This window comes from Panthera onca, chromosome A1, assembly GCF_046562875.1.
Source record: "Panthera onca isolate mPanOnc1 chromosome A1, mPanOnc1 haplotype 2, whole genome shotgun sequence".
NCBI lineage: Eukaryota > Metazoa > Chordata > Mammalia > Carnivora > Felidae > Panthera > Panthera onca.
In genome coordinates this window covers 63,458,332-63,474,553 of record NC_138339.1, presented here as the reverse complement: position 1 = coordinate 63,474,553, position 16,222 = coordinate 63,458,332, and the positions used below count along the sequence as shown (strand labels likewise).

General features: G+C 50.4%; 1 long non-coding RNA gene across 2 annotated transcripts in view; it reads right to left on the bottom strand.

Annotated features, from left to right (window-relative positions):
* LOC144616380 (uncharacterized) overlaps positions 1 to 16,222 on the bottom strand; it is a 121,749-nt gene that overhangs the window by 23,658 nt on the left and 81,869 nt on the right. The window contains exon 6 of one of the 2 annotated variants that reach the window (XR_014138060.1): positions 5,289 to 5,439. The exons of the other annotated variant lie outside the window; for it this stretch is intronic. This is a non-coding gene — a long non-coding RNA (uncharacterized LOC144616380). The remainder of the gene's footprint in view (positions 1 to 5,288; positions 5,440 to 16,222) is intronic. 2 annotated transcript variants of the gene reach the window in all.

The following is a 16,222-nucleotide window of genomic DNA, read 5'->3' as shown; positions in this document are numbered from 1 at the left end:
TGTCTCTCAGTTCTTTCATTTTCCTGAGTCCAGTTTAGCAATCATTTCTTTCATGGTCCTGTCTTTGGTGTTGTATCAGAAAAGCATCACCATACCCAAAGTCATGCAGGTTTTCTCCTCTGTTGTCTTCTAGGAGTTTGACAGCTTTGAGTTTTACATTTGGGTCTGTGATTCATTCTGCGTTCATTTTTGTGAAAGGCATTAGGTCTATATCTAGATTTTTTTTTTTTTTTTTTTGCATGTGGATGCCTGCCCAGGTTTTAGCACCATCTTTTTGAAAACAATCTTTCCTCCACTGTATTGTCTTTGCTCCTTTGTCAAAGATCGGTTGACTATATTTATGGGGGTCTATTTCTGGCCTCTCTCTTCTGTTTCATTGATCTATTTGTCTGTTCTTTTGCCAACACAACACTGTCTTGATGACTGTAGCTCTTTTTAGCTTTCAAGTAAGTCTTGAGGTCAGGTGGTGTCAATCCTCCAACTTTTTCCCCTTCAATATTATGTTCATATAAACTTCATCTTTTCATGGAAACTTTAAAATCTTTTGGTCAAAAAAAAATTAAAAAAAAAAAAAAGGAGGCGCCTGGGTGGCTCAGTCGGTTAGACGTCCAACTTGAGCTCAGGTCATGATCTCACGGTCCATGAGTTCGAGCCCTGCATTGGGCTCTGTGCTGTCAGTTCAGAGCCTGGAGCCTGCTTCCGATTCTGTGTCTCCCTCTCTCTCTGACCCTCCCCCACCCACGCTCTGTCTCTCTCTCTCTCAAAAAAATGAATAAACGTTAAAAAAATTTTTTTAAATGAATAAAACCTTTTTTGCCAATACCCACAAAATAACTCTCTGGGATTCTGATTGGGGTTGCATTGAATCTATAGATCAAATTGGGAAGAACTAACATTTTGACAATATTGAGTTTTCCTATCAGTGGATATATATTTAGTTCTTTGATTTCACTCATCGGAGTTTTGAAGTTTTCCTAATGTAAATCTTATACATATTTTGTTAGATTTATACCCAAGTTATTTCATTTTGGGGGATGCTAATGTAAATGGTATTGTATTTTTAACTTCAAATTTCACGTTTATTTTTAATATACAGGAAAGCAATTGACTTAAAAAAACTTTTTAATGTTTATTTATTTTTGAGAGACAGTGAGCGGGGGAGGGGCAGAGAGAGAGGGAGACACAGAATCTGAAGCAGACTCCAGGCTCTGAGCGGTCAGCACAGAGCCCGACGCGGGGCTAAAGTCACAAACTGTGAGATCATGACCTGAGCCTAAGTCTGATGCTCAAATGACTGAGCCACCCTAGGTGCCCTGCAATTGACTTTCATACATTAACCCAGTACCCTGCAATTTTGCTGCAAATGCTTATTAATTCCAAGATGGATGCTCTTTCCGAAAGAGACGTTACGTATTGTATGGCCTCCAGGGTCACCAAACCTGGTTTGGGTCCTGGCTGAAAAGGAAGCACGTTCTCCGTTTGGGAGCTCAGCGGTTAAGCATCAGCTACGTGCCCCGCCATGAGCACACCCCTCACATCAACACCCTGGGCCTGGCTTCATTGTGAACACTCCACAAATGAGTAAACAGAGCTTCAAAGTGGTGAAAAACGCCCCCCAAATCACACAGTTGGGAAGGCAGAGTGAAAGGATGTGAACCCAGGCTGAGCTTCCTTCTTGCTGTGAGCACAGTGCTCCCAGGGCTTATGGGAAGAATAGAGTGGGCTCCCTGAGGGTCCTGCTAGCCTGAGCACTGGGGAAGGGGCTCTCCCTTCACAGGGAGCTGGGGCCCTACCTGGGCCAAAGCAATAGGGGATTCTAGGAGCACAAGTGAAAGTTTCAGAGTTATCTACAACAACTAAAAATATCGTGAGGCACAAATTTTGTGCCAGGCAAGGTTGCTAAGAGACTTCATGAGCATCATTTCCGTTCACCCTCACAGCAAGCCTGTGAGGCCAGTTTGATTACAAGCTGCGTTTTGAAGAAGACAGAACCAAGGCTCAAAGAAATGATGTGGGTGCCCAGGAGCACCCCATGGGACATAAAGCCCAGTCTTCTGAGAGAAGGGAGGAGGCTAGAGAGTCAGGGGAGAGACAGTTCTGGGCTACTGTGTAGGTAAATCGGGGACTGATGTGTTATAGTTTCCTATGGCTGCTGTACTAAATTACCATGAACATAGTGGCTTAAGCCAACCCACACGTATTATCTTATAGTTCTGGAGGTCAGAAATCCAAACTGGGTCTCACTGGGCTAAAGCCGAGGTAGTGGTTAGGTTGTGTGCCTTCTGGAGGCTTTAGGGAACATGTTCCCTCGCCTTTTCTAGAAGTCACCTCTATCCCTTGGCTTATGGCCCCTTTCTCCAACTCCAAAGCCAGGAGCATAGCATCGACTGATCTCTTTCTGATTCTCACCTTCTGCCTCCCTCTTCCACCTTTTAAGGACCCTTGAGGTTCACTGGGCCCACCTGGATAATGCGGGATTGCCTTCCCATCTCAAGATCCCTAACCCTATCACATCTGTAAAATCCTGTTTGCTATGTAAAGCAACATATTCACCAGTTTCAAGAACTAGGACATGGACACACATTTGGAGGGAGCATTGTCTGGCTACAACTTCCTTGGCCTGCTGTGGACTTTGCCTCTGTTCTGGAGGTCAGGGGTGAAGTCACTGGGCTGGAGTTGGGGGTAGGAGTGAGGCTGGACTGATGGGCAAAGGGAGACCATGAAGACAGGTGTCCCTGAAGCGGGGCCACAGGATAGTCCTTCCTGAGGTGTGTCTGGCCAAGAGTCTGAGAAGAGCACTCTGGGTGCAACCATCCTCTGAGGAAGGGGTGATTCCCGCCCACTGAGCCATGCCAGGGGCCACACATTTGGGCACAGCCAATCACAGGAGTGTCATCCGGGTCTGCATCATTGGGTGGGAGGAGGGAGGAGCTCAGACACTTCCTCTTCTTCCTGAGCACACAGCTGGACTACATTTCCCAGCATCCTCTGTAGTTAGGTGTGGCCAAAAGACTGAGTCGGGCCAATGGAATGCGAGTGAGGTGATGTTGCTGACTCAGCCCCTTTAAGACTTCCCACACACAGTCCTGCTCCTCTATGATGAGAGGAGACTAGAAAAGACCTAGCAGAAGATCCTGACAAAAGGAACTGGAGACTCTGAATGACTGCATGAAGCAGAGTCCCATCTGCCTTGAGTGGACTGCGACATGAGCCAGAAACAGACCTGCATTAGTTTAAGTCACTAAGATTTGGGGTTGTTAACACTAATGGGCCTACCTTGACTAATATGCCGAATAACCACTTCACACTATAGGCATTGACTTAAATGTCACTTTGTCTTTTGGGCTGAATTCCTGGTTGTCCTATATGCCTGGAGGTGGGACAGAAAGGCAACCACAAGGCATGCCTGGGGCTTGGCCTGGATTAAGACCAGATAAAGGCAGACAGGCATTCACACTGAGTACTGCACTTGGCCATAATATCTTGGGGTCTATAGCCAAATTCCTTGAAAGGTTTACCTGGTATTTGTAGCAGGAGGGATTTCCCCAAAGGAAGCCCACAAGTCCGGTAACAGTGGCTGAACTATGCTACCAGATGCCTTTCCTATAATCACATCCTTTGTGATGTGATTATAAAGGCCACAGCTATCCTACAAAAACTGGCTTTTTTTGAGGCTTGTTGTATGTTGACTGCCAGAATTAATCAATCATTAATTAACTTATTTGTCCACCTAACTTTTACAGAGCTCCCTCTCTACAACAGACCCTGGGCAGGACACTGAGACTATAGAGAGTGATACCCAGCATCTGCCCTCATACAGCCTACAGCCAAAATGGGGAATCGGGTACAATTATAATCCAATGTGCTGAACGCTAGAATTAGAAGGGGGGGCTTTTGACACGGGGCTGTGGAGCCCAGAGGAAGGACCCTAAAGCTTACCTGAGGGGTCTGATCTACAACCTTCATACCTATTCAGGCCCCAGGAGTTTGGGCCCACTCATTCACTCACTCACTCATTCATTCATTCATTCACCTAGACCCTTCCCCCCCCATGCTGTGCCAGGCCCTGTACTAAGCCCTGGGGGTACAACCTGGAGCAGGAGAAACCCAGTTATGGCCTCCCAGGGCTGAGCGTCTAAAAGGAGAGGCAGACCGTAAACACAGTTGCAGATGAGACCGTTCAGTGGGGACGAGTGGTGTGTAGACAGTAAAATGAGAGAGGCTGAAGGCGCGGTGTGGGTGGCATCCTTACATGGGATGGCAGGGAAGGCCTCTGAGGAGATGAATTTACAACGTAGAGAGATGAGAAAGGGCACAGCCTGCAGGGCTGGGAAGAATGGAGTGGTGCAGAGGGTGCCTGGGGGACCATGTGGACCAGGACGTGAGGGGCTCCTGTGAGGGGGGAGGCACGGTCAGGCCCAGGCCCTCATGGCCCCCACCCATACCGAGGGGTTCAGAGTTCACTCCAGCAACAGTTGTTGTCTCCCTACCCAGGGGCCTCTTGGGAACATTCCAGCCCACAGAGAGCTGTGAGTAAAGTCAAGGCTCTCGTCGCTCCGGGTGGGGCTGGGCACACGTTCCTAGTCCCTGCCATCACTGGTTAAGGAGTGTGGCCTTCCGCAGAGGACAGCAGCCATGACCTGGTCCCCACCCTCTGTCCTTCGCCTGGGGAGTGGCATCCTTAGCGGGGCCTCTGACATTCTTTAGATCATATGTTTCTTCTCCCAGCCCCAGGCCTGGGCGCCTTATGAAGCCTTTGGTGCCATAGCAGAGAAAGGCTGGGAGACCAGTGTGAGGTCCTTCAGCAGGTCCCTGGGGCAGATGGCTCTCGAATTCAGCCTTCTTCCGTTTCTGGCCATAGTCCACCCTCAGTAGTCTCTCCAGGCAGGGTGTGTACTTCCTTCTACTGCTAAGCTGTTAGCCCAGCCTGGGGTTGAGTAAAGCAAAATGTGGTTAAAAAAAAAAAAAAGGCAAGGTTTTCTAAGGTTTTCTCTGACCTCTCTGTAGTTTTCTTTTATTAATGTCTTATGTTCCCTTTTCTGTAATCATCCATCCATCATTCCTCTGTTCTGTGTAGTCATTCATCCACTTGACTAAAGAATTACAAAGCACCCACTCTGTGATTACCAGGGAGAACAAATGGAGATCCTGTGTTCCACCAGCTCACAGCCTCACCAAGGGGCCAGGGCATAGTGGGGAGCAGTTATGACAGTCATCATCCAGTGTGATGGGATTGTACCAACAGCATAACAGATTCGTGTAGGAATACAAAGGAGAAAACGACTAACTACTTGGGGAGTCAGGGAAGGCTTCACAGAGGAGGTGATATTTGAGCTGGGCCTTGGAATATCAACAGGAGTCTGCTAAGCAAGTCGTCTAGGCAATTAGTGTTCCGGGTAGAGGAACTTGCCTGTGCAAAAGCACAGCCACGTGCAAGGCCTATTTAGGGAGGAAACAGGAAGGAACCAAGCTCAAAAATACAATAATAGCTATGATTCATTGTTCGGAGTGATGTACATCCACGCATTTGCATCCATCTAATCATCACAACGAGCTGCAGAAGTATCATTTTCCCCATTTTATGGATGGAGAATCTGAGACTCGGAGCAGTGAAGTCACTTGCCAAAGGTACCCTCCACTCCTCTGGTTGAGGCTGAGATGTCAGGCTAAGGACAGTCATGCCCAGGCACGCCAAGGAACCCTAATTTGTTCCAGCACCTGCAAGGAGGTGACCTGGCAGTTTGATGGAGGATGTTCTAGAATTTTCTTCTACAACCCTTTTCCTTGTCCTCCCTGTCAGGACTGATGTCTTGGGTCCTGGCACAGCAGGAGAGTCCTCCATAATCCCCTCTTCATCCACCCACATCTCACAGGACTTGTGTCCGCTGACCTTGAGTTCGGAAGGGCTGTTGGAAGAACAGCCATTGCCTCGCTTCCAAGGATGTCCCCGCGCACACCCAAGAGGCCTCATCGACAAGCAAAGACCCACAGAGGCAAGGGAGCCGGGGGTGCTGACAGGCACGTTCTCCAAAGTCAGGCAGCAGTCTAATTACAGACCGACTGCTTAATGACAGGTGTGCTGGCTGGGACAAGGAGGGGCTCTGGGGTAGAGGGGCCTGCAGGAGGGCTCCGGTGGGGCCACCAGCTCAGCGTCTCGCTGGCTCCAGACCACACGCGTTTGCCCTAGAGTGGGGAAAGGGAAGATGGTAAAGAGAACTGTGCCCAGTACTGGCCATCGGCCAGGTGCTAACCTGGGACTTTTACCTCTGCTCTCTCACGCAATCCTGCAATCCTCTCAACTGCCTGGAGAAATAGGTATAATTCACTCCGTTTTACAGAGGAGAAAATGAAAGCTTCCAGAAGTGAAGCAGACTGCTCCAAGTCCAGACAGCTAAGAATGGTAGAATGAGGATCCCAACTTAGGTCAGGGTGAAGTCAAAAGGCTGTTTCCTTCCCAGGGGGAACATGAAGAAACAGGTGGGTCTGTTCTAGAGCTGGGAGAGCCTGTGAGGAACAGAGGGCAACTGTGAAGAATCCGGACGGGGCTTGGCCTTGGGCTGGCTAGGGGGCAGCCCCCCATCCCCGAGTAATGAATCGGGACAGGGGCCCGAGGCATCATTCCGGATGACAGCGGAGGCTGACTGGTTTGGGGATATCAGGCTTACAAATTTGGAGCTCTTATATTTTGCCTCTTTCTTTGTTTTCTTCCTTGCTTTTCTTTGGGGGTATAAATCCCTAGGAAAGCAAACCACCCCTGCCCCCGAACCAGGCGGCATCTGAAGCCACCTCCCTCTGACAATCCTCTGAAAATCTCCCCTGAGTGGGTCTCCTCCTTGGAAGGTCCAGGTGGTTCCTCAGGAAGACAGCCATGCTTTTTCCCTGCAGTTTCGGGCCCGTTAAGAGAGATTTCAATAGTCAGCGACTTGGCTGCATCCGTGTGGGCCAAGGAGCTATGACTAACCTCCGTGAGCGAATGCCGGGCCCCCGTGGCACGCGGCATTCCCAGCCCCTCTCAGCAGCATCACCTGCTCCTGACTCACCACGGGCCCTGCGGCTGCAGCTGCTGTCCTGTGCTCACACCGCGGGCCCCAAGCTCTGGCTGGAATTCGGGCCTCCACCCAGCAGGACTCTCCAGAGCATGTTCTGAGCCTGTGTGAAGGCTCACGACAAAGCTTTCTGCTTGAGAAGTGCCCCTGCACGGCCAGACTGCCCCTTCCTATGCCTGAGATGCTCTTCTGCATATTCCTGTGACCCGGCAGGGTGGGCAAAGTTTGGAACCAATAGACTGAGTTTCGAATCCCGGCTTTGCAACTTAGCCGTAGGGCCTTGGGTATCTGATCTCACCTCCAGGGAGCATGGGTTTCCTTGCGTGTAAATTGGGGCTGATAATTGCCACCACCGCCCCCACATTTGTCTGTAACAGTGCTCCAAAGCTGTGTAAAAGCCAGGGCTCTGGAAGATGGGGTCCTGACTGAACTCCTGGCCCCACCAGCACTGCCATCTTGGGTGCCTTCCTTGGCCTTGCTGAGCCCAAGTCTCCCATAAAACTGGAATAATGATACTATCCACTTCACAAGGTTGTGGTGAATGTCAGGCGAGGTGATCCAAATGCCCCTCAAAGTGCTCCCTCGGCCACTCTCAGCTCTTCACTGAGCATGCTCTCAGGGCCCATCCGGACGCAAAGACCCTGAAGATGCCCAAGCTACTGACCTTTGACTCTTTTTTAGGAACAGTACCCATTCGTCACAGGTAGTTTTCTTTCATCATCCAGGAATCAGAAAAGATGGCATCATGTTAGGGCAAAAGAGCTCTCTTCCCCAAACGGGACAGTAGCTAGGGAAACAGGCTGATGGGGTGGGGCTGTCTGTCAGTATCATGGATGCTGGCACAGGAGTTGAACTCACTGATGACTCTATCAATGTCTTCACCCCCTCTGGGGTGGCTGGTCAGGCAACAGTGAGCCTCCCCTTCTACCCAGAGGGCTTGTTTAACTGTACCAGCAGATTAGCTGTAGGATGTCCCCCAGCCCCCAGAAAAACAGGACGTGGTATTGGGAGCCTGGGAGAAGGTTAGTGTTAGAAGAGACTGGAAGGGCCTCGTGTGTTCTGTTGTCAGAGGTTCGAATCATATCTTGTCAGCCCTGTGGCCGATTTGCCTCACTGCGAAGGCAGAAGCAGCTGGCATTGCCATGACAACCAGGCCGCATCAACTTCCAAATCGCCCCTGAATTTTCTGTAACAACGGCAGAGCCGCTGAAAACATGTTTGGGAAGTGAGAGCCACGAACAGAAGATTACACCCAGGAACTGCAGGGAGCTGAAAAGGAGGGGCAGTCACGTTTCCTACCTTTTTGCTTAACCAGAAGGCAGCAAGAAGACAAGGGCTCAGCCCAAACTCAGGCGGAGGGAAAGCAATGTTACTATGGCTTACCCATGTGAAAATATAAAGAACGGGGATTACTGTTCTGTTGAAATCACATGTGCCGTTATCTGTCGTGCCCTGGGTCAGACGGTGGAAATGAGAAGCTAAGGAGATGAGAAGAAAGATAGGACTTGGTTATCAGTGGGATGGAAGCACCTGGAACCCAGATTGGAGAGGACTTCATGGAAGGGAGGTCTTCAGTAGATTTTCCAGATTCCCAGAGGGTTCATCAGCACTAGGTGCCTGCGTTAGGAAGACGGCTCCATGCCTATCACCTCATCTTCCTCACAGAGGTCCTGGTTTCTCCTTGCCATTCCATACTCAGCCATATGATTAACTTTAATGTTTCAGTTAGTCACGTTAATAAATGTAAGAAGGAACAGGTGAAATTAATTTTAATCATACGCTCTACTGAATCCAATCTGTGTAAAATATTATCATTTCAACATGTAATCAATAGACAAATTGTTAATGAAGCATGTTATATTCTTTTTTCTTGCGAGGTGTTAGAACTCCGGTGTGTCTTTTATCCTGACAGCACATCTCAGTTCAGACCAGCACGTGCCAAGTACTCAGTAGGCACGTGCCTAACACACCAGACATCGTGGTCCTAGTATTGGAAATGGAGGCTTGGCCACGTGATAAGCTTTGTCCCGCAGGTCGCCTAGCTCACGCACTTCAGAGTTCGGAATCCAATCCAAGAATGTGATCCTGGGAAGCGGTTTTAATGCCGTGGGGATGGTCTTGGTAGGGAGGTCTGCTCCAGCTGGGTTTCCTGATGTCTCTGACATTTTGGTCAGGATGAGTCTTTGTTGTGGGAGACTATGCCGGGCATTGTAGGATGTTTTACAACATTCCTGGTCCCACTAGATGCCGTTACCATCCCCTGAATGTGACAACCAAAAATATCTCAAGACATCACCAAGATATCTCCTGGGGGGCAAACTCATTCCCATTTGAGAACCACCATGGTAAAGTAAGACAGAGAAGCGTGGGTGAAGGTATAGTATTGGCTTATGTAACCAAACGAGGTAAGCAAAAGGCTGGGGTAAGTCTGGGTATCAGGGAAAAGTGGAATCTGCTACTGAAATGTCACCAGAACATTCTGTCCTTATCTCTCATCATTGTTTCTCTAGCCAGGAAGACAAGAGCTCTAGGAGACAAGAGCCAGGGAAACTCTCAGGCCCCAAACTCACATGTCTTCACTTTACCACAGAGAAGGACTCTCTGCCCCTTACTTTATTTTTTACTTCCAAATTCCCAGGGCAGGTCTCTGAAGGGCCCAACCTGGGTCACATGGTCACTCCTGGCCTGGAGGAGGGTCGGATTCCTAGGTCAGGTGGGAAGAGCAGAGGAGCAGTGGGTAAAGAGCTGGGGAGATAGAAATGGCTGTCCCCTTCAGGACAGCATGATGTCCAGGAGCCAGGATTGAGAGAGACGACTGTGTGGAGAACAATGCTACGATCACTTCCCTCCTCAGAAAACACAAGTGCAGTGGGTGACATGGAGTGGTCAGGGCCTGAAGCCCAGGATGAGACTAGTAACAGAATACCGATCTTCTCTTCACTAAACTTTGAGCTGTTGGACATTAGGAATCTTTTTTTTTTTTTTCCTTTGATATTCTCCTTAACCTAGAGCAGAGCACTGGGCAGATAATAGATGCCATAGTTAATTTTATGTGTCAACTTGGTGGGTGTTTTTGGAGGGGGTTAACATTTAAATCAGTGAACTGTGGGTAAAACAGATTGCCCTTTATAATGTGGGTGAGCCTCATTGAATCAGTCGAAGGCTGCCTTCCAAGCAAGAGGGAATTCTTCAGAAGACTGCCTTTGGAATTCACCTGCACCACTGGCTTTCCTGCGTCTTCAGTCTGCCAGCCCATACTGCAGAGTTTGGACTTGCCAGCCAATTCCTTATAATAAATTTCTTTCTCTCTGTCTCTCTGAACCCACACACATGCACGCGCGCACACACACACACACACACACACACACAAACCACACAGATAGATGCACATGCCTACACATCCTACTGGTTTTGTTTCTCTGGTGAATTCTGACTAATACAAAGGTTTTCATTAGCTGCTTCTTGAATATATAGGAGAAAAATGAATTTGTTTTCTGCAAGAGTCAGGAATAAATGCAGTGTTTAAAGAAGGAATGTGGCAAAGTCAAGGTGGCATTTGATGAGAGTCTTCCTTGTCATGAGACGTCTGAGCCACTGGAATGTTGAACAGAGGAGGAGGTGGCTTTAAATAAGCCCTAAGTTGAGTGCGGGGTGGGCCACGCTAGGTCCCAGCTGGGCTGGCCGCAGGGGAGGGAGAAGGGCGGACTCTCACAGTGGTAACAGATAGGACCAACTGCACTTGGCTGCGGATGGTAGGGAGATCAGGAGACGAGCCGGTCAGCTAAATGGCCAGGCTGGCACCCTGGGGAGCACGAATGGGAGTGGCCGTGGTTGGTGACAGGAAAGACAAGAAGGTTCTGGCACACAGTGATGAGTTCATAATGGGACCCTGCTTGATTGTACTTAGTTGTCGGGCGTCAAGGGGGGAATGGGCCAGACACGTTGAGGAATGCAGAACCCTAAATAAGAGGGGCCCCATCGGGAGCTCTGAGAGTAGACGAGCTCCCCAATGAGAAGGACAGAGCCTGCAACAGATCCCTGGGGACCAGGCCTGGGGCGACAAGAAGCCAACAAGGGAAAGGAAAGAGGCCTGGCTGGCAATACCAGGCAAGTCCTGCCAACGAGCAGAGGCTCATTCCCGAGAACCCCTTCTTAGGCGACACAGGTGCAGCGAGATGAGCCTGAGCTCCCTCACACCCCACTGGGTGTCCTTGGGCATGACTTCACTTCTCTAAGCCAAGTTTCCTCATCTGTAAGTTGTGGGTAGTAATTGCCACCCCACAGAGTTACTGTAAAGATCAGATGGGATTATAATTGTTAAGTAGCAGGCACATAATAGGTGTTTAATAAACCTCCTGGACTGCCTGTTGGCAGATGTCTAGTCTGAGCACGCAGCCCATTCTGCCCTGTCTACAGGGAAGCGCATACCGGCCTTTTCCGCGTAGTCACTCACTCCCCCCACACACCTCTGGGTGGCACGAGTATTATCCCATTTTTGCAGATGTGGAAACTGAGGCTCAGAGATCTACCCAAAGGCCCACAGCTCTGAAGGGCTGGAGCTGAATTTCAGTGCCAGGCTGCCGAATTTCAGAGCCCGCTCGGCCACCCTGTGAGATTCCGCACCCAGACCGTGAGCTCCTTGAGGGCAGGGAAGGCCTACCTGAGAATCTAGCACTGTACCTGCCATGGTAAGAGTGAGAGAGGCTCTGGAGGGAATTCACACGGGGCACTGGAAAAGAGCAGGACTCAGCACCCCCTCGGGGCCCTCGATGCAGCTTCTTCTCCTAGCACTCGAGGGCCGTGCCTGGAACTACAACTGTCAGAGAGACATGACACATACAAGAGGCAGAGAGTACTATGGGAGACAGATGGCCAGATCTACCTGGGGCCAGGGGCTGGGCTCTGAATGTTGAACCCATCGCATACTAACTTAGGGGACCCTGGTTACAGAACACACTGGGCTCAGTTACAGATAAAAGGCAGACCATGAAAATACAAGCCACACAGGGCTGGGTAATAGAGGCGGGGCCTCCTACACAGTCAGTGCTGAACGAATGTTCCTCATTTTAAGGTGAAGCCTAGAAATGAAGGACAACAGCTGCCACTTGTCAGGCATCTGACATGTTCCAGGCCCTGTCTGCATTATATTCACGGACCACACCACCTGCCTGGGGCGGAGGGAGGGGGGGCAGGAGTTCTTACTCCTTATTACTGACGGATGGGGAAGCTAAGGGACAGAGAGGGCAAAGGAGTGCCCCAGCGCACACAGCTGAATGACAAAGCCGACATGCTGTTTTCTGACTCAAAACGCCACACCCTCTCCTGTCCTCAATATATCACAGAATGTTGAAGGGGCACACAGACCTGTTTGCCAGATGGTAGAGAGCACAAACAAGGTCAGAGGAAGAGGTGGAGGAGAGGGGGAATGGAGGAGGAGAGCAGGGGAGGAGACACCCTTACTGGCAGGATCCCAGGGAGAGGCGTTTTAGAGATGCTCTATCACTCCATGCCATCATTATCCCCATTTCCCAGATGACGACTGTGAGGTTTAGCCAAGTAAAGGACCCTGCCCGAGGTCACACAGCCAGTAGTCACCAAGCCAGATTAGAACCAGATCTACCTCTAAACTCACTGAATGTGAAGCCCTCCTTCTCCGCCCAGAGGCCCCTGGGGGCCTGGCAGGTAAATGCAGTAGAAGGAGGGGGGAACGGTGTCCCACAGGTGTCCCAAGACATGCTTGGGGGTCTGGAGTATTCAGGGGACCATGAGGCTGCTAAGTGGACCATGAGAAGGGTTAGTTCCCTCCCAAGGGAGAAGGGGTGCTGGGGACAGAGCCAGGATTCACTAACCACCCGGGGCCGTGGTGAGCATTACTCTGCAGACTTCCATTCTGGTTCCAATCACACCGTCTGCTTTCCGTGTGTCTCCCCACCGGGATGCCGGCTCCTAGAAGGAAGGAACCGGTCTCCGTCTCTGTACCCCTGGCAGTTCGACCGACTGGCACAGAGTAATTGAACTCATATCACATCCGCTGCTCCACAGGCCCACCCCATTGCTTGCTATCCTCATACCCTTTGTTTTTCCTCAAAGAACATGTCCCTAGCTGACATCGGATATTTATTTATGTATTGATTTATTGTCTATCCCCATCGCATATGCTAGACTATGATGTTGAGAGACAGTCTGTTAAGTCCATGACTGCTAGCACCTGGTAGAATTCCTGGCACATGGGAGGCCATCCATAAGTACTTGCCAAATAATTGAATGAATGGTAGGCGCTCAATACGGTTTTGTAAAATCAGCGACTGGGCAGTGGCACCACATGCGGGGAAGTTATTGGTGTGATTGCATTTCATCCTCACACGCAGCTTTGGAGGGGAGAATGAACCTATTTGAAAAATGTTTTAATGTTTATTTATTTCTTTTGACAGAGAGAGTGTGGGAGAGGCAGGGAGAGAGAGACACACACACAGGATCCCAGGCAGGCTCCGCGCGGTCAGCGCAGAGCCCGATGCGGGGCTCGAACCCACAAACCGTGAGATCGTGACCTGAGCTGGAATCAAGAGTGGGACGCTTAACCGACTAAGCTACCCAGACAGACCCAGAATTCCCTACTTTTACAGATGAGACAAGAGAGAAGTGACTCGCCCACGGTGTCATGTCTAGTTGATGGGAGAGGTGGGGCTTAAGCCCTGTTCTGTCTGACGTCAGGGCCTGTACCTGTTCTACTAGGCTGCCTCTAACCTAATGGGGAAAGCAGGAGACAAGGCACTTGCTTCCCCAGGAGGACATGTGGCCTCGTTTTCTGGTTAGCTCACAAGATTTGTGAGCTAGTCATCAGAGGATAAGGACCAAGCATGCTGACGTAAAGAAAACACCAGCTGCACCTGTTTCGTGAGCACCTATGAGCAGTGGATGAGGTAACTGGCCTCATCGGGAAGCCTCGTAACAGCTCCGTCGCTTTCATTTCCCGATTTTACAGAGGCTCAGAGAGGTGAGGTAACTCATCTCAGGCCACAGCACAAGCTCTTGAGAGAGCCAGGCAGAGATCTGACCTCAGCTCTGCTTGACTCCAAAGTCTGTGTTTTTCCCGAGCTGTTTCTCTTTATGTTTTAAGCAGGCACTGGCAGGGCCTGGAGCCAAACTGCAAAGCCATCCCATAGGCATCTGGTCTTATCCTATTTCCATCGGATTTCAGATCCTTGGTAGCAAGTTTCAACTTCAGTGTGAGCCTAACACTTTTAACAGGAGCCTCTGGAGACTGAAACACCATGTGTGTGGGGGGGGGGGGGGTCCAATCAAATAAACCTCTGAAGGAAATTCAAGCATTTGGGGTGAAGATTGGGTATAATCCATAACCATCATCCTACCTACCCAGTGCCGCACCCGCTTCCTAGGTACTACTCTGTCCCCACTCCAGCCTCCGACCTCCAGCTCACAAAACCTGGCTCCCCAATCTCTGCTGATTGGTCCAGATTGAGCCAATCATGGTCCATGACTACCTCAAGCCCAGGTTTTGATTGGTCCAATCCAGAGCAATCAGAGACCTTCTCCAGTTTTTGAACAGGAACTGAGGGAAGAACTTAGTCCCTCTCTGGTGATAGGATGTGCAAGATCCTATCAACTCAAGAAGTCAGAGGTAACGAATTCTCAGAGAGCTATCTGAAGGTTGAGGCAACCTGCCTGTATCCGTGAGAACGCATGAGGCTGAGACGGGGGCATCCTGTGTGGATGCACCGTTCAGTGCCACAGCCTGCCTCTCCCAGGGAGTTCTCCGTGGAAATGCTGCCCACACACGGGCCACCCTCACTTGCGTCCCACAGCCTCTCATAGGTTTTACTCTCCCCCGCGTCCCTAGCCTGAACCTCATCCAGGTGGTCCTGGAACGGCAAAACCCAGAATTCGTGGCTGAGCCCAGAGCCCTTCTGCTTTCATCTGAAATCCACCCCCAAAAAAGACCCTCCCACCGAGGTCTACTCCCTTTGTCTTCGGGAGGCCAGCCATGCTGTGCACGCCTGCTCTCCCTCTCACAGGTACATCCCCACTTATAGGCACAAATTCAGACATCACAGAATACGTTTGTGTCCTTGAATCCAGACCTCACGCTTCCACTCATCCACGCGCACGCTCTCCCACATCAGTCACACGGACACAGAAGCATCCGCAAATGCCCGCGACGTCACACGCGCACACTCCCATTCACACGTGCCTCTTCTACGGGACAGCTGGCTTTCCCTGGGAAGGACTTGTACCCTGGAAGGTGCAAAGCCAAGAGAGCAGGAGGAAGTTAGTAACGGATGGTGGGCTGGGGTAGGAGAGGAACACGTGGCAGAAGCAGAAACGTGCTTCGTGTCCACGATGATGCAAGAAGGAGGCGACACTGCTCTGGATGCCGTTCCGGGTGACGCTAACAGCTCCCTTTGCTGAACACTCTCTGTGCCAGCCCTGTGCTAAGCGAGCTTTACGCAAACGACCTTCTCTAGGAGGCCTTCTGCAGCCTGACCTTGCAAAGCCCACCCGCTTAAACGCACACACCCCCCTGCATACATGCATGCACGCAGGTACGTGTACATATGTGCTCCCTAGCTTGTGTGGGCATCTCCACGCACCTGTGCATGTGAAAGTCAGTTTATGTGTCAAAACAGCGTGTGTTTCTTATTTTTATATTTTTAACTCTTCATCCTTGGACGTATAAAGGGAACTTTTTGGCTTCTGTAAGTGTGCTCTCTACACCTCTAATGTTTTATCATGTGTTTGTACCTTGTACACGGTATCAGCCAATTCTGTACATGGATGTATTGTACAGAGAAAGAGCAGCACTAAATACTCAAGATTTTTACTTTTAAAAAACGTCGAATCCAGGGGCACCTGGGTGGCTCAGGTGGTTAAGCGTCTGACTTCAGCTCAGGTCAGGATCTCCCTGTTCACGGGTTCGAGCCCCGCATCGGGCTCTGTGCTCCCAGCTCAGAGCCTGGAACGTGCTTTGGATTCTGTGTCTCCCTCTCTCTCTGCCCCTCCCCCCGCTTGTGCTCTGTCTCTGTCAGGGGCCTAGGAGGTGAGTAGTCACTCAGGCACACAGCCATGAGTCACAAGCCAGGTTCTGGACCGGCCTCTTTGGTTCCCGAACTCGTGCTATCAGTGCCTCACTCTCCTTAAGCCTGTCTGAGGGAGGGCAA